The 19,250-nt window shown below is 38.2% G+C and overlaps 1 protein-coding gene across 2 annotated transcripts in view; it reads left to right on the top strand.

Moving 5' to 3' along the window:
* TRHDE (thyrotropin releasing hormone degrading enzyme) overlaps positions 1–19,250 on the top strand; it is a 685,146-nt gene that overhangs the window by 64,928 nt on the left and 600,968 nt on the right. The window lies entirely within an intron of this gene.

The raw sequence follows: 19,250 nt of genomic DNA, 5'->3' as shown, positions 1-19,250 counted from the left end.
TATAAACTAGACAAAACCAGTAACATCATTTTATATTCTCTTGATTCCAGGAGGAGGCTAGCAACACAGAACAGTATATTTCACAACATTGAAATATTTCAGATATGAATTATTCTGAGAGTTACAAATACTTTTCAATTTTAAATTCTAACTCTCCTTCTCCCTTCTTTCTAGTTTCCCCTATACTTATCCAAAACTGATCTGACTTCCAGAGTGCAAAGTATGTTATTGAGGGGGTTCTTCGCAGAGAGTTTGTTAAAGGGAAGAGGGAAAAACTGTAAATGAATTCATGCAGAACTATAATTCATCGAATCCTGCAAGGGACATTGCTGTATGTGATGCTCATTGAAAGTGGTAGGAGATTGGTTTAAAACAGGTAAAAGAAAATACTTTTTTACAAAGTCTCTAGTGAAATACAGAAGAGAATTTTTGATTGATTTGCTCCAATAAGAGATCAGAAGGAAGTTGTCACCTTTCTATCAGTTTCTGAAACTAGTACTGTAGTTACTGAAAACTTAATTTTTAATACTTTCAGGGTATGCTAGTGTTTTTTAACAATGTCTTTGCTAGTTTCTGGAGGTTCAAATGGCACTTTTTATGTGTTTATCTCTGACTGTACCTCTGCTTGGTATACTTGTGAAACAAAAAGGAAATGAACAGCTCTTGTAGTTTCCAAAACTGTCATGCTAAAATAAATCATAAGCATAATTTGGGAAACTTGTCAAACTGTAATTAGGATTAGTTTTGTTGAAGACTGTGTTTCAGTGGTTACTAAGCAAAACATAGAACATAATTAATGACACCCACTTCAAGTCACCTTCTATTATATGCCTTTTAATTGTTGATTTATTGATGCAGAATTACAATGACGTGGCAATGCCTGCCAGTTCAGCATATTTGGGTGAGCCATTCAATCACCTCTAACATATTTCCTATGTGGGCTGGCAGCCACAGCGCTGCGTCAGGTGGCTTTGCTGCCAATAGAAGATAGATGTAGCTTGGAACCCTGTAGGAGAATGCCGCTTCTAGGATGTACTACGTTGGTGTTTTTCCTGAGCACTCTTGTTTCATCAACACTAGCTTTGTTTACATACCTATAGAGAACCTTTACATACAGAGTCAAGAAAAAGCACATTGCAAAAGTACAGCTCTTCTAGGCACACTGTATTGCAAGGAAGAATAAAGATCAATGATCCCACTTCAGCCAAGATAACATAAAAACTCCTGCAAATTCAGTAGCCCACTGAAAAAAAAGATGACCTCAACAGATCATTCCTAGGATGTGGCAGGTAATCATAGTCGTATTGTCAACATTGGTATGTAACCTTCAACCTCAAATCTGATCACAGGTATGTCTGTGGTTTTCTGATATCCTGTGCTGGAGGAAGAGGGAGGGATAGAAAATTATCAGACCTGCAAGAAACCAGTTGAAGAAATGAATTTGGTCACCTATTAAAGATGACTACATAATAGTCCTTCAGTTCAGAAGAAAACACAGCATTACTTCCCGATTGCTTGTTGCAAAGAAAGCAGGGAAGACAGAGAGGTCTAAATCTTCATTGTACCTGGAAATGTGTTTTCCATAGGAGCCTGGTAAGCTGATCATAGCTCACTGAATAGGCTAGCTCAGAAAAAATACTACTGACCTGTGCCAGTGTGATCTAAGGGAAAGTTCCTGGCATGACAATTGCAATTGTTGTATAAGAAAGGCTGATAAAGCTGTTACATGGGAAAATTCTTTGTGTCTGTAATTATATGCACCCACAAGAATTTCAAGGATTGGGGACAAAATTACTTTCTTGCGGAGTCACACAAGGTTTGGTGCTCTCTTCAGTTTTCTGTTTAGTCCCTTTGAGCATCCAAACACAGTAAATTGCAGATACACCAAGGGATGTGAAAGACAGTAATCTGATATAGCCAAAAAGGGAATAAAGGGTTTTGATCAAGTGTGAAGCAGCATTAAAGTACTAGAAGAGGAGAGGGGTTAACAAATGACATGAGCATGGAATAGATACACTGTAATTGACAATGACAATTATGGGAAGGCCAGAATGTCTGGAGGAGTTTGGATTTTCTTCAGGCCAAGTGGGAACATCATTACAGGGGTTCATGTGCCTGGAGATGTGGTCCCTTAAGTGTTATTTCAGCAGTACTATTGTGATCAGATTGAATCATGATATGAATCAAGACATTCCTATGACTCTGAAAAAACACTTCAAGCAGTGTCTCTAGGAATGACAGCCTTTGTCACAGTGAGAGGGCCTTCTGTTGCATAGACTAAGTAATGAAATTTCATGATAACTTTTATTATCATGAAGGTTCCTTGCCTTTCTTCATTAGTTGTGATTTCTATAATCCATGCATTTCTGTGTATTATAGATTACATGCAATTAGTTCATTGTGGTTGGACATTTGTTTTCAAATTAAGCTAACCTGTACATTTATTACACAATTAATATGAAATTATGAGAGAATGTCTGTGAAAAACAGTGAGTATAGAGCACATTAAATACCAAATGGACGAATGTGCTCTTCTAGATCTTAAAGTAATGGTTGAGATTATTAGTTTTTTGTCTGATGCTTCTAAAGTTTTACATTAGTTATTTCAGGTGCTGAAGTTTGAAAGGGCAGGTTATAGTATTGTTCTTCAACCCTCTGTCAAGCATATTACTCTATTCACTGATATTTGTGTTTTCACTGCAATGCTGAATATTTACTTGTAAATGAAATAGCAGCTCCTGCCTAGGATATAGCTGTGGCAAGAGACGAAAGTGTCTTTTGAGAAATACGTGTTTCATTTTTTCTTGCTGGCAGGGTAGCTGGTATTACTGAAGTCTGTAGTAATTTGTCTCTGTGGATGACTATCTGGTCATCACTGTTAGACCTGCAAGCTGACACCAAGCTGAACTCCCAGGCAGAGCAAACAGCTAGGAATGTAGTGAGATCATGTATGGTAATGCAAAGTGCAGTACCTTTCATGTCATCTTTGAAGAAGGATGCATTGTACTTCTTTCAAACAGCTATTGAAGCTTTGAAGAAGAAATTGCGGTTGGAATATCCATAACGAACTAGACATAACTTTGGATTTTTATTCCAGATAGCTGGAGGAGTTTCAGCACCTTTGAAGGTATTAAAACCAGCCTTGCTTGTTTAAGCTCTATTTGAAATGCAGACGGGGGAAAAAGAAATAAAAAATCAGTGTTTGCTAAATGAGAGAGGACTAAATTGTCTCTATGTGTAAAATATATTCTTAAGGAGTATCAAAATGATAGCATGAAAAAACAGAACAAACTGTCCTCTTATGGAAATATTATAATGTGTCTTTCATCAAGTAAAGCCTTGAGATAAGAAGAGGGTTCCTCTGCTGATATAATTGCCATTGTTAAAGGTAAATCAGTTGATTTTTAATGCTTGCACCAAGAAAGAATACCCCAGTTCTCTTTTGTTTTTCTTCATCCTCATATATCTCTCATTTGCATTCTCATATGTCAGTGAAGTGCTAGGCTTTGATCTTCCACGTACTTAATAATTTGCTTTAAGCAAGTCCTTAGTCCTTTTGAATCTGATTTACATTTGAACCAACACTGTTGCGCATTGTTCCGGCACTTAAAAAGGACCTGGAATCAGATGAGTTTCAGTCAGACTGAATATATAGTTTGACTTTTAGAGGAAGAAGGTGATGTCTTCAGTGTAAAGGAAAACTTGATTCATAGACTTCAGAGTGAATCCTGCTTACTTTCAGTGCAGATGATTCAATGAGTTGGGATGCTGCCTTACTAAGTTCACCACAGGACTGTGATGGTCCTCTACATGGAATTATCAAGATTTTTAAGAACACTTCCACGGTGCACATTGAATTATCTATGTAGTCTGAACTGTATTGATAGGAGCCAAACCAAAAAGACTTTCTACATTCAAAGACTGTTAGATGCTGATCCTGAAGTTTTTTATTAGTGCCTTTCATTATACTGAAGATCTGGCAGGTTATTCTCTTGCTTCTAATAGGCTTTGCAGTACTTTGTGCATGTTATTCTTACATTTTCCAAGAAAAAAAGCCTGTGTGCTCTTTCATGGTCTTCATCAAGCATTCCTGATGCAGCAAAATCTTTAATTGGGTTCTTTTTCTTTTAAGTGGAATGATCAGAAGTTGTTTTTCTGTAAATAATAATGAGGCAAGATGGTATGGAAAAATTATGATTCTAAAAGACAGAAGTCATCATAAAAAATGAAAACGATATTATTTTAACATGAATTATTCATAAGTTATCAAGTTTAGATGAGGCTTGTGAACCTCACTTTGGTTCTTTAATATAGGTTTAATATAACTTTAAATTTGTCATGCAGGGAATGGAATTCTACTCAGAGAAACTATTCTGATTTCTGTATAACTGAAAAAGTTTTTGTGTTCATTGGGCTAGTAGCACTAGGAGCAGACATTTATCTTCATGACTTTGTAATGCCGTGGTATAACATGGGGCATAGAGAAGATTGTATTTGGACAAGTAGTGCTCTTTTAGGAGAAGAGTGTACTACATCTATTTTGGTCTCTTTGCCAATAAAAGGGCTGGTCAGGAATGTTCTCATCTTCTGTTACCTGGTAGGTGCAATTGGTCATGTTAAATTTCTGTCTGCTTTACATTCAGTTTACTCAAATTTTTTTTTCTGTGGATTCTTTTGCTGCTTCACCTTATTTAACTGCTTTTTTTTTCCTTCAACATCTTTGAGGCTCATGTGGTCTTTGAAATCTCTTTTTGTCACTGCATTTTGTGTATATAGTTTGCAAAATTATATACACAAAGTATTTTAATTTGGGTGAAGTCAAAATCATCTTCACCATGTAAAGCTCTTCCTTCAGTAATGCTCCTGTTTGTATTCATAGTCCCTTTGGCAACACAGTCCCTCAGCTTTTAGGCCCACCCTTACTGGCTGTCTCAGTCAAATTTTTCATTTCTTTGACTTGTTTCTCAGTTTCTCTGTGTTCCTCATCTATTTCAACTGTGTCTCTCAAGCTTCTGGCAATACTTTTCAGCTTTTCCCACTGCATTTCTTGGTGCACTGAGGAAGTATCTTTCAGTTGCATCAGCACTGAATCTTTGCATCTTCAGAAATAATCCAGTCTTTTTTTTAGCTCAAGCTAGTGCTTTTCTGGTGTTCCAAGCTACCTTCTTACTTCTTTGGTCATCACCCTGAAATCTGTGAAATACAAGATATCCGGAGAAGAAGTAGGAATAGCCTCTTTGTTTTTCTGCAGTTCTTATGGTTGTTGATTACAGAAAATATTATATCATTTGGATGTGACAAGAGTTTTGTGTTTACTACAGAGTAGCATTCTAATGAAACATGCATACTAACAAGAAGATATTTTACGAGAAATATGTTACAAAATTCTATTATTTAAGATGTAATTGAAATCAGATTTTTCAAAGTTTAAGTCAGATTTTAAGCATAAAATATTCTCTTTTGAACCCAGATTGTAAGTAGTAGTGGATTTTTGGAGACCTGACTGGTTTGTGTTCTTTTGTGCTGATTTAAATTTGAGGTAATATTCAAACACTTTACTATTCTGCTGAAGTCTTAGTGACAGACTACTAAATTTGGGAAGGCAATTTGCTAAACCCCATAAAAAAAGACTGTTGAAGTGTTGTATCAGTTTTGGGTAGTTACAGCTTCTTGTGCTATCGGAAGAATGAAGTTTTGTTTATGTTGATTTATTTTGTTTAGTTTAGTTCCATGACTTGTTCAACACAGAGTTGAAAAAACAGAAAAGCTGACTCTCTTTTTCCCAATTTATGTTGAATAACTAAACATGAGTGGGTTATATTTACTACTTAAATTAAAAAGGGCACACTGACTGAAGAAATTTATTTAATTCATAACCTTACAGGTAGCAGCGATATGCAATGCATCAACAGAATGGCTGTGTTACAACTATAAGTGTAGGTAATTTTACATTATAGATTATTAGATGTTGACGCTATTGCTTTATTCATTATAATAGCCTTATACATCTTTATTATCCTGCCTGGCTTGACCTCCCTTCAATCCTGTTTCTTTGTCAAGAGCTGGCCAATGCTGTCTTCAAGTGCCTGTCTTCAAGTGCTGTCTTCAAGTTCCCCAAATGGGAATGGTGGTTTGGGGGACTGTGCTAGAAGAGAGAGGTCATGAGAGGGATGACCATGCTCATAGACTACAGTGACAGCTTGCATTGAAGTTTCTGGCATAGGTGGAGTTCTAGTGGATCAGGTGTAAGCCCTAGGCAAATTAGATTGGAAAACAGTAAAGAGTAAAGAAGAGGGACCTTGGTGCTAACATAGCCATCAGCTGGGAGCACATAGCCTCCAGCATTTATTCATTGAAAAATGCCTTGTAAGCAGCACCTTGCCTGTAAGTTTAAATGTAGAGATATTGTTTTGCGCATCACATAAAATTGAGGAAGGCCTGTCTGCAGGGATATGTCAAGAACTTCCTCTTCTGGCCAGAACATGAATTTAGACTGAGTCCTACCTGTAAAAATCTTGCCTGGGAAGTAGAACCACTTACAGTTAAAATTCCCACTGTCTGGTTTTAATTCTTCAGCTAAAGCATAATGATTACGTAACAGGGGCATTCAGATGACATAAATTCACCAAAATGTTTAACCATGCTCACAGGCCAAACTTAGGAAAAGTGTGTAAATAACCTCTGATCTGCTCAAATTTATGAGTTTACCATAAAATACTGGTATTCTGCCTGTGTGGATAAGGTTAATCCATTGTGGTGTCTCAGGAGTGATTGCTTAGGTTTTTTTGATTGCCTAATTACTTTCCTTATTTCTTCATTCTTTTAGGGAGCTGTAGAAAGTGCACTTTTTTTATCCTCAGTAAATACTTGTCTGGAGTGACAGCAATATGCTGCCTTGGCTATTCTAGTCTAAAAACATTGATTACTTCCTGAAAGGTTTCAGTTCTCTGGCAGTCACAAACCATGCTTTCTCTGATAATAACCTTTTTGTTATTGGCATAGACTGTATCTAGCTCTGGGTTTTGTTCCCTGCCTATCTGTCAGTTCATCCACTTGTCTGATTTGCTGAAACTACAGAGATTTGAACTAAGATTCAGACATTTGTAAACACATAAAAAATTCTCCGTTGCGTCTTCTGAATCTCATTGAAACAGGTTATCTGTATTATATTATGGAAATCCCTTCTCTGCTTGAATATTGGCTTCCAAATTTTTGTTTAGAGCCCATGACAATGCTGTCTGATTTTAACCATATAGACCCTAACAATATGCACCCATGAATGCTGAGGGAGCTGGCTGATGTCATTGTGAGGCCACTTCTGATTATCTTTGAAAGGCTAGGGTGATTGCAAGAGGTACCCCAGGACTTGAGGAAAGCAAATGTCACCCCCATTTTCAAGAGGTCAAGAAGGAGGGCCTAGGAAACTACATTTCCACACGCATGAAGGACAAGAAGGTGGCTGGGAGCAGTCAGCATGATTCAGCAAGGGGAAGTCATGCCTGACCAACCTGATGACCTTCTATGATAAAATAACTGGCTTGGTATATGAGGGGAGAGCAGTGGATATTTTCTACCTGGACTTCAGTGACGTCTTTGACCTTGTCTCCTATAAGATCCTCATAGAGAAGCTGATGAAGAACAAGCTAGATGAGCAGATATTAAGGTGGAATGAAAACTGGCTGAATAGCTGAGCTCAGATGGCGATGATTAGTGGTATGAAGTCGAGTTGGAGGCCAGTCACTAGCAGTGTACTTCAAGGGTCAGTGCGAGGTCCAGTCCTGTTCAACATCTTCGTTAATGATGTGGATGGTGGGGTCAGAGTGTACCCTCAGTATATTTGCAGATGATGCAAAACTGGGAGGAGTGGGTGATACACTGGGGTGTTGTGCTGCCATCCAGAGGGACCTCAGCAAGCTGGGGAAGGGGCTACAAGAACCTCATGAAGTCTAACAAAGGGAGGTGCCAAGTCCTGCACCGAGGGAAAAACAACCCCATGCACCAGTATATGCTGGGGGCTGACTAACTGGAAAGCAACTTGTCAGAAAGCAGATCGTGGACATGAAGTTGACCATGAGTCAGCACTGTGCCCTCACAGCAAAGAAGGTAAATGGTGTCCTGGACTTCTAGAAGGGTTGCTAGCAGGTCAAGGGAAGTGATCCTTCTCCTCTGCTCAGCACTGGTGAGGCCACATCTGGAGTGCTGTGTCCAGTTCTGGGCTCTACAGTACAAGAGAGACGTGGACATTCTGGGGAAACTCCAGTGAAGGGCCACGAGGATGACTGAGGGACTGGAGCATGTCTGCTATATGGAGAGGGTAGGAGAGCTGGGACCATTTAGCCTGGGCAACACAGCTCAGAGAGGATCTCATCAATATGTATAAATACCTGAAGGAAATGTGCAAGGAAGATGGCACCAGGCTCTTTTCAGTGGTGCCCAGTAACAGAACAAGAGGCAATGGGCACAAACTGAAACACAGGAGGCTCTTCCTGAACATTAGGAAACACAATTTTTTCAGTGGGCGTGATCAAGGAGTGGCACAGGTTGCAGAGAGATTGTGGAGTCTCCATCCTCGGAGACATTAAAAAGTCAGCTGGACATAGTCCTGAGCAACCAGCTCTGGGTGGCCCTGCTTGAGCAGGGGTGTTGGACAAGATGGCCTCCAGAGATCCCTTTCTACCTCAGTCATTCTGTGATTCTCCTATAGCACTGCACTAATACCACATTAAATGTGTTGAAGAATTTAGTCTTATATTTCCTGTAGTACTCTTTCTGAATTGGCTCTGGAATTACAGTGAGATCTCTTTATCCAGCTCTTTCAGTTGTTGCCTTTTCATGGACTTTTCTGATGTCTGTAAATGGGATTTCTCCATAGTGCTTACAGTTGTCGCTGATGAGAAATCCCTTCATATGGCACAGATTTAGTCACCTAATCTGTTATTCCCAGGAATCTCAGTAACTTTTCTGTTGGTTTGACATGGTGATGCCCTCGTGGTTTGCCTGTGTATCTTTGCACATTAACAGTTCATATTTCCAGTACATCACTTGTGTTGTATGCCCTTCTTTTTGGTGTATTTATTTTAACTTGGCATTTTTTTTAAATCTTTCCGAAGTTGCCCAAAGCTTCTTGCCACTCTCTCCTCCTGTTTTTACCTATGTGAAGTGTTATCGTGTAAAACTTGATATACTCTGTCTGCGCCATCGCAAGATGAACGCGTAACCTTTTCAAATTGCATCTGCCAGAATTTTGCATATTCATTTAACATAGAAATATTTGACATCAGTGGTCCCTCAAAATATCTACCCTCTTAGGCAATAAAAAAATATTCCAATTTTATATTGGTTCTTCCTTGTCCAAAAGGAAGGGAAGATGTACTTTTTTTCTGTTGACTGACTTCTTATATCCTGCAGTTGTCTTACTCTGCTCTCTGACTTTGAGAGCAGTGTGGCTGCAATGGGGATCACTCACTGCAAGCCCACTGCTATCCCCAAATGGTTCATTACTAGTGTGTGAGTATTACTGGTCTCACTTAGCATTCAGTAATGTGCTGCATACATTTTATTCTATTTAGATCTTTGTATAATGCAGGTAAAGATTGATACAGAATGTAAACTTCAGTGGAAGTCACATCACACACTGAAAAATTCAAATGAATTACCAAAGGGACGAGGAAATATTTTTATCCTCTCATTGAATTCATTGAAGTAAGAAGCTGCTTACCAGCCAGTTTAGTATGGAAGATAACTTTTAGTCTAACAGACAGATATTTCTGTATCTCAGGAAGTGAACAAACACTAGTAAGAAAAATGGACAGACTGTGTCTCAAAAATGGGGGAACAGAATGAGTCAGGATGAAAGATTAAGTCTGTTTAGATCCCTGGAACATTTTGAAGGTGATATTGGTAAAAGCCGTTGTGGTTTAACAAAGGGATACGCAGAGGTGTGAAGATCTATGAGGGAGGGGAGGAGTGTACCTGAAAAGACTCTGTGAGAAGTTCATCTCTTACAGATGAATTCTCAGACCAAAACTTCTGAGTTAGTTTTCAGGGATAGGGAAAATATGAAACAGAAAGTTTTTTGAGCCATGATTGCCTGCTTGTCAGCGCCAGCTCAATATGGATGAAAGTATGGATCAGTGTAAATACATGAAGCATAGATTTTGCCGGTTTGGTAGTAACTTTCTTAAGCATTTGTTACAGCATTATCTGTTTTGAAAGTTACTGATAAAATTTGTTACTGATTTTAAACCTTAATTTGGCTTAAATAGAATCATAGAATAGAATCATAGAATAGTTAGGGTTGGAAAGGACCTTAAGATCATCTAGTTCCAAACCCCCTGCCATGGGCAGGGACACCTCACACTAAACCATCTCAGCCAGGGCTTTGTCCAACCTGGCCTTGAACACTGCCAGGGATGGAGCAATGTGATTTAAGGGAACTAACAAGGCATTTCTTATACAAATGCATAGCAATACCATACGGTAGGGCATCAGAAAGGTACACAGGAAATACTGTTTGGAGTCGGTGTGGCTGTATCATTCTCTGCCCCTCTACTCTGCTCTTGTGAGACCTCACCTGGAGTATTGTGTGCAGTTCTGGTGTCCTCAACATAAAAAGGACATGGAACTGTTGGAACAAGTCCAGAGAAGGGCCACGAGGATGATCAGGGGACTGGAGCACCTCCCGTATGAAGACAGGCTGAGGAAGTTGGGGCTGTTCAGCCTGGAGAAGAGAAGGCTGCATCGAGACCTCATAGCAGCCTTCCAGTATCTGAAGGGGACCTATAGGGATGCTGGGGAGGGACTCTTCATTAGAGACTGTAGTGATAGGACAAGGGGTAACGGGTTCAAACTTAAACAGGGGAAGTTTAGATTGGATATAAGGAGGAAATTCTGTCCTGTAAGGGTGGTGAGGCACTGGAATGGGTTGCCCAGGGAGGTTGTGAATGCTCCATCCCTGGCAGTGTTCAAGGCCAGGTTGGACAGAGCCTTGGGTGACGTGGTTTAGTGTGAGGTGTCCCTGCCCATGGCAGGGGAGCTGGAACTTGATGATCTTAAGGTCCTTTCCAACCCTAACTATTCTATGATTCTTTGTCAATATAGCCACGCCATTGGTGGAGGGAGGAGATTTAATCCATTACCTTTCCTGTATTTCTTCCTTCACACTGAAGAGGACTTGTCCAGGCCATCACTGTATGTGCAGCTCCACATGTTCTCTGAGCTCTGCATGATTTTCTGTCCTGAGTTTCTTTACTGTTGGAATATTGGATTTTCAATCTTACTCACTGTGTCAGAGATCTGATTGATCTCTATAAACTTTGTTCTGAACTGGATGACTCCTGTTGTTTGTCAGACTCTGCTTTTAACTTCTTCCTGAAAGTCCCAGTAGTCTGTTATTGAAGTACTTGTCCCAGGTCTGTCAAAATGTTTTCTGTTCTCAGCTCTTGTTTGCCAAACTTCAGTAGTACCACTCAGTTTGTATCAGTTACCAACCTCTTTTTAGTATGGTGCTTATACGTTGCGACTTCAGATAAAAAAAAATAAAATCTTCCTGGAGTTTTTATTTTTATGTGGTTTGCAATATTCTTCTGTTTTTGTAGCACATTTTCATGTTTGGGTTCTACCCTCTGAGTTAATTAAAACTATTAAACACTTCACGTGCATCTGAAACTATAACTGTCAGAAATAAGGCTACTTTCTAATTATTGTCTTTCTCTTCACTGGTGCATACTGCTTCCAGGTGTAGAATGAAGCACCATTTTGGTCTCTTCGTGTCGTTTTCCAAGCTCAGATATTTTTCAGCTCTGATGGAGATTTCAGCTACTCTACTTTTCCATCCTGTTTGTTTCTTTAATTCCTTTTATTTTTTCCCTGCTGATAACCATGTTGGGTTCAGGAATAACTTTGGGCCCAATGTGTTGAAAAACCACCCTGTTTATTCAGTTACATATTACTGCCTGCCTCTGCATAGCAGGATGTGGGCTGAGTGGAGCATATTGCTAAGCCTTCCTGCACCAGGAAAATGAAGCTTCTTAACAGCTCAGGTCCTGGTGCTTCATTTTACTGTGGGAAATCTGGAGTGCTTGTGTAGGAAAGGATGATATTTCTTCTGTCACAATATTGGACCCTTGCTTTTTAGCTATGATTTTTCACCTGTGATAGGTAACTGGAGAGCACATTGCTGGCAGCCTGTGCCCATGCTGACACAAAATAAAATGAAGGTGTAAATTCACTTAGTTAAGTCTCTCCAGGATATCTAAATGCACCCAGAAGTTCAGCTTTGACTTTCACATTTTGGTCCCTGGTCCATCAGGATGTTTCTGGGAGCCTTTGTAAGGGTGAATGTGGATTCTGTGAAAAGACATAGTTGAAATGGTTGCATCCTCAGGCATGAGTGGGGAGGAGAGAATGTGGGCATGCAAGAGAACAGAATGTGTTTCTCCAGAATTAAGGATGATGGAGTTTTTGTGGTATGTCACAGAAGGTTATTGATTCTTGGTATATTAAATAAACTGATTAATAGATTACTCTTTTTACTATTAACATAGTAAAACTTTATCCTGATCTAATATTACCTAAATTGTTTGCATAAGAACATCAGGTAAGTGTTAGTGCTTATGTTAAATAGTAAGACCTAAAAACAGTAACTCAGAAGCTATCCGGGACAGTACATTTGCATTTCTTCATCTTACTCTGGAGGAGAAAAGATAAATGCATGCAGTCCCCACAAAAATATTGCCTTCAGATGTGATGTATATGATTAGCTATATTATAGTTTTATCTCCAGATGGAATATTGGGATACATATTTTTGAGATACTGGTAATGTGATATAGCTGCCTCTATTCCCAAAATTCATGTTTCTACTTTCAGTACTAAACTTTGCCCATCACCTGTGAATATGATCTCACTTTAAAGCAAACATAAAAGAGGTAAATCTGGGCATATAGAGTTTGTAATAATGGGAACATTCATGTCTTTATTACTGTAATGTAAATCAGTTTTATGTATGCTGGATGAAAAGATTTATTTTGCCTCATTTTTATAACTCTCAAGTAGTACGGATTTCTGGAGTTTTCTGTGTACCTGCCCCTCGGTTTTGCAGTGAAGGGAAGGAATACAGCAGTGGCACTCAATCATTTTCTTTGCAGCAGTATTTATACTGGAAGTGCTCAGTAATCAGTGGCATGTTGTTTTCAGCTGTAGAATCCTCATGCTCTATTAACTGTGGTGGTAGGAAAATGGCTGTTGGCAATTTTCCATCATGTCAATGCTCTTAGTATTTGCGTTAGAAACAGTATTTATGAAGGCAACAAAAGTCTTTATTGTTTTTTGCTCTCTCTAGATCTTTTGGTGTTGAGAGTAGGAATATATTTTTTCTGTTCATCTGTTGCGTATATACTGTAAGGGATGTAACACTGCAAGTTGCGGTACTAGCCTTGTAACTTGGAATAACAAAACCTGAGCTGATTTCAGTCAGTGTCTCAGTTTATTCCATGTAATCTGTGTTCCAATGTATGTCTAAGAGTTTAGAATACCCATGTTAGGCTGAAAGCTTGGAAAAAGGTTTATAATGATAAGAAAACTTTGTCAAAGATTTTTTTCCTCCTTGTTTATTGCTGTGCAGCATTTAATAATGATCTGTCCAGGTATTATTTAAAAGAAAGGCATTGTTCATGTAGAGATCAATACAACCAAGATGATACATAATTAACCCTCAATGGGCGATTGCATTAATTTTTCATCTTAACATTGATTTATTTGATATACTTTGAAATAACAAAGCAATGATCTATAGATTTGGGTTATGAAAACGGAAAGCGATTTCTTAATATGCATGTCAAATAATATCAACAGGATTCTATTTTATTTTCTTAAAGAGTAAACAGCCATCATCCAGTGTCAAGGCTCAGTTGCTTGGAAAAATAGCAAAGTTTTTCTTTCCACATTACTGCTTATTCTCCCCGTTTAGCCTCCACAGCTTTCTCTCCCACATTCCCCCCCCCCCCCCCCCCCCCCCCCCCCCGGATCCTTTAGTATTCACATTGCATTCAGTATCTGCTATTTGTATCAAACACTCTGGAAATCCATCCACTGTTTATGTCAGTTAATGTTAAGTAATACTTTGTACAGCAATAAGAAGCAATAAAAACCCCAGCAATAAACTGCTGTGTGTCAGTGATTTCTCCTCAGGGTCTGCAACAAGCCATTTGATTTGACTGAAATAATGGCAAACACTTCTAGACCTTTGCATTAACTCTGCAGGCTAATGTCCATACGAGTTGGTAAGTGTCATGTTTACAGAAGGGTATTGGTGGTGTAGTCCCAGAGGTAAAAAGTGATGGGTGCCAGAGTAAGTATTTAGGTAAAAAGAAGTGTTAGTCAAAGATTTCCTTTGGGGCTGTCATCCTGGTTGTTTGCAACTTTTGTGTGTTTCAATACTTTGCAAGTAGTGAGAGAAGAAAGAAGAATACAATTAAGTTGTAGTTTAAATAAAAGTAATAGTTAAAAGCTAATTTAGGGTACCTAGCTCCTCACTGCCAGAAATGAGAGACTGAAATGATTTAGTCTTCTGGAAACATGCGCTTAGTATTTTCTGAAAATCTGGTGTCTCGTAGTGTCTCAAGTTGAGCATTCATATCTATCAGTTATGTTTCTCTCTGTTGTTGCAGTCAGTTGGAGACCTTCCTTGTGGCTGCAGAATGTCCCTGTCTGGGATGTTTGTTTTTTCGTGTGTGTTGTGTTCTGTCCCTCCCCCAAATAACTTTTTAAGGGGATGAAAATCTATACATGGAAAACTTGGTTTTCTGGCATAAGCTTCTCTGTTGTATACTAAGAAAAACAGTGCAGAAAAGAAAGTTTTTCAGTAGTCATTGTAGACATTTCTTATAAGTTCTGTATATGTCAGTAGAAATTTTGGCTATTTCTTACAGTAACTGCTGTTTGACTTAATGGTTTTTAACCAGAGCTGTCTCTTTCTGTAGCTGGCTTGTTAAAATCTGCGTAAATCTTTAAACGCTATTGTGTTACAGGAAAGCATCTACTTATTTGTAGTAAAAGAAATGGCTTTGATTAATGAATCTGTGTGGCAGAAATATAAAACCTTTTAGTAAATAATTCTTTTTCTTTGTACAGCAACATTCATTTAGGAAATCACACAAGACATTTAGAGAGATTTAGTAAAGCTATTGATTGCATTATGCAGCATTAGGAAAGGGCAAAACCTTTTTTTTTTTTTTTTCATTTGTCAGGAATAAATTAAACTAAACTGATATTAGTTCATACTTTCTCTTAATTTGTAGAAATTATTGTCCGAAAAATAGCATACTTGGTAGCAAGAAATCTACACCTAAAATCTTGAAGAAAGCCTCTCTGAAGAAATGAATTAAAATAACATTGTTGAGAGGCACATAAGTAAATTCAAATAATTTTATAGTGTCATTTTTGTAATAAAACCAGAAATTGTAAGAGGAAAACATGGAGTTCAAGGAGTGAACAGTTTTATCTCTGTGTGCCTCCTGGTTTTATTAAGGAAAATATATGTGTAAAGATGCTTGACAGAAATTTCTTGTTTCTCGCTGTATGTTTTCTTATCAGATGCAGTATTTCAGGGCTCTCAGATTTATTTGGGAGACTTATCATGCACTACACAGAAAATTTGCAAAAATTGTTCACACAGTTAGTTATTCTTTTTTTTTTCCTTTTCCCTAGTAGGTGCTTTTTATCTTCCACCTTGAGTATTAGAAATTTAATACTGACATATGTTCTTCAGGATCTAGCCCTTGGTCACATTTCAACCGGCAGTTAAAACGAATAAAATTGCAGCATGTAATAGTAAATATGTTCATAGGGGTAGAAGTCTGTGTTTATGCACACACTCATATTTAAATGTATAGTAACGATGTGTGTCTGTTGCACCAATATCCCCATCAGACATCAGACTGAAATTGTTAAACGTAGTGGAATCGCAGTGGTAGAAAGAGATGCTTTGATGTTTGTAGAAAAATAGGATGATAAAGGAGGGAGAAGGACCTGAAATTCAGGGTACCCTGCATTAGAGAATTAAATCTTGTTTTGCATTTAATCCTATTCAGTTTTAACTCTGCTGTCATCTAAGGCAAGAGTGGTGTTCCCATTTGTGTGGATTGGGGGATTTAAAACAGTGGGTTTTAAGGGTGCCTAGAAAATACTGTAACTGAATAGTAGAAAATTAAAAACAGTATCATTTGTTCAAATTGCAAAGATACTAAGTGTAACTAACTAACTTAAAAGAGCATCAAATGATGACGTGCTTTGTGACCAACTTAAGTGTTAAATTGCTAATTTCTGTTTTGCACTATGATGATACTTGCTAATAATGTCAGATAATATTCTGATGTAAGCTTACATAGTTTTGATGTCGTAATTAAGTGTTTGGAAATGAAGCTCTTGAGCTTTGTATGTTTTTTGTAGCTTGAAATGTTTTTCATGAGATTCATGCAGAGATAGATTTAAAAACTTCCAAATGCTATCCTTATATTTGAATAATTGTGCCAGTATAGAATGCTAGTGTGAAGTTCCAACATGTTTTTGTCCTGATGGCTTTTCTGGTGATTTATTTTAGCTGTATAGTTTTTACTTCTTGGTCATGAATTTAGTCTCTGTGAAGGCCAAGAGGTGGAAATCCTCTATTATTCCGGCACTACCCAGGACTCTCTGCACTGCTGTATCAGGAAATCTCAAGTAACAGTTTTATGATGTATGAGGATATTATTCTCTGCAAGCAATAACACGCATTTCTATTTCCCCAGCAATATCCACATAATCAAACATTCACAAGTGCTTTACAAAGAATTTAATTAAATAGTGTGCCGAGTAACTGGATGCAGCATGCACACAAGCTGTTATATATTCAGCAATTCACATTTCGCAGTTAGTGCTGAACACTTTTGAGCAGTAATATGTGTGAATGATTTGTCTATCAAAATGTGCATCATCACCCCTCCTTTTATACCTTGCTCCTTAAAAATTGCACTAAAGCCTTAACAGATGTCACCTCCAGGAGCACAGGGTACCTTCCTCAGTGCTCTAATGGTGTGAAATACAAATTCTCATGCTGAGACTTGAACATCAAAAATGTTCAGTGCTCCTCTGAAATCAAATGTTTATGGCTCCCCAGAGAAAGATATAGATTATTGTGTCTTTTACCACAAAACCAGGCATGTTTGGAATTTTATTTAAAGGTAGCAGAAATTTGTGGAGCAATCAAGACCAACCACTGAAGAATTTAAATTCTAAATGAAAAATGAACAGCAAGACTTGGACATTTGGAGTGTAGACGTGGGCAACGAGAAGCAAAAGATTTCTCATTTTGCGATTGTTAGTATGTTTAGAGTCCATTCTGTCAGTCACCGGAGATGAAGTCTCTTCTTTGGCACTGAAATGCAGTGCACCAGACCCTGCACTAGAAAAAGGTAGGAGTGTGTGCATATATATTAGTACACCTCCTAATTCATTCAGCATGTCACTTGCAAGGATTAGCATTCAGGAAACCAATAGGGTTATCTATTACATTTTGTTTTGTCTGTTTGGAAAAGCCCTTTAAGCATTAGCTGGTACATGAGAGGAATTTCCAGGCTTGCAAAGCAATGGAGATGTATTGGGTGAAAGTGATTTAGAATATCCCACTGTGGTTGTCTACCTGCAAGGCAGTTAGCTGTCCATCAGATTGGCAGGTTTTATTGATATATCAATGCTATAAAGTCTAAACCAACAGGCCAATACCAGTCTATAATTAGCTTGTAAAGGTGTTTAGTGTGAGACCTCACCCTAGTTTCCCAGTTCCACAGAGTTATTCCAGTTTATTACTGGCTGACACAAAATCTGTCCATTATGACTGGTTAGAAAGACCAGAAACTACAAATGAGCACAAAGGACAGAAAAGAAATAAAAGCATTGGGAACTGGTTTTACTTTCATGCTGGTTACATTTCAGTGTCACTTTGCTTATTTGAGGGGAATTGCTGAAAACCTAATCATTGTAAAGAAGAGCAGAGATTCTCTGTATTCTTCTTCTGAAGATGCCTTTTGGATGAAAGTGTAATCACTTTGGGAGAAGTTATGGCTTTTTTTAGAGAGTTGAAAATAGAAGAGATCCCTGTTTAATGTAAGTGAAGATTTCCCATTAACTTCAGTGATGTCTCCCAGTAGCCTTTGTGTCCCTTTTTTCCATCCTTATCCCTTCTTTGTATAGCAGACAGGAGTTTTTATTTTTGCATGTCATTTATAACAAATTGCTGTTATTTTAAAAAAATAGTATATTTTGAGCTTCAGCTGGAGAAGAAAAGGAAAGCATGTAATTCTGAATTTACTGGCATGTTTAGTCTTGAACAATATATTTTGGATTTTTGCTTTATTTCTTTAATTAGGTTCTTGTTCTGGCGTCTGCCTTGATATAAAATATTTATTCTTTACCATTTGTAGTATGTCTCTGCAATTTGGATATTTTCAGTTTACTTGTGTTTGAAAGTAGCTGCTATCCTCTCTCTGTACTTCCACTAGAAGGCTGGTATTTTTATGTTTCTTGCAGCAGGCCCTTTTTAGGAGTGCTGGAATATGTCCAGGTTTTCCATTCCTGATACTTCAGTGGCAACTTCTTATGAATCCTGAAGTAGAGCTCCAGCTGTCAGGTTGCTTTCCAAGCCAATTCCACCACTCAATGTCAGCAAGCCAAAACAGACAAACTAAATGCTGTGATATAATTTAGAGTATCATTTAGAATATGCTGGTCAGAGTTTTTCTTCTTCAGGTTGGGAAGTCAACCCAGAGGCCTTTCATCCCACCCAGTGAAGTACCACCTAGATGTAACTTGTGTTAACTGTGAATTAAATAGCTTTGGAAGCAGAGGTAGTACAGCCAAATGAGAGGAGTGTGGCAGCCAGGCTAATTAATTACAAAGCCTGACTAATTAGTTTGACTGGAGGGAGCACCATGCTGATGTGACAGCATGGCTTCCAAAATTCTGGCTAATTTGTGCACAGGTTGCACTGGGCTTCTTGTAGACATACAGGTTGTTTCTGGGCTCTTTCAGATATTTTTGCCATGAAGCAGCATTGTGCATTGGTTTATTCCCTATGTCATTTTACTGTAATTTTAGATTTATTTCCAGACTTAGAGTCAATTTTAGTTCTCTCTCACTTTTCTGCAGTAAGATTTTTCTAGCACATGGATAGACATTGTAATATGGTATTGTTCAGTCTCATGCCAATGAGAGACA

This window comes from Pezoporus flaviventris, unplaced genomic scaffold (assembly GCF_033815535.1).
Source record: "Pezoporus flaviventris isolate CSIRO_AGI_PZ_B2104156 unplaced genomic scaffold, CSIRO_AGI_Pfla_v1 ptg000016l, whole genome shotgun sequence".
In the NCBI taxonomy this organism is placed as follows: domain Eukaryota; kingdom Metazoa; phylum Chordata; class Aves; order Psittaciformes; family Psittacidae; genus Pezoporus; species Pezoporus flaviventris.
Note: the sequence above shows the minus strand (reverse complement) of the source record. Positions and strands in the feature narration are given on the sequence as shown.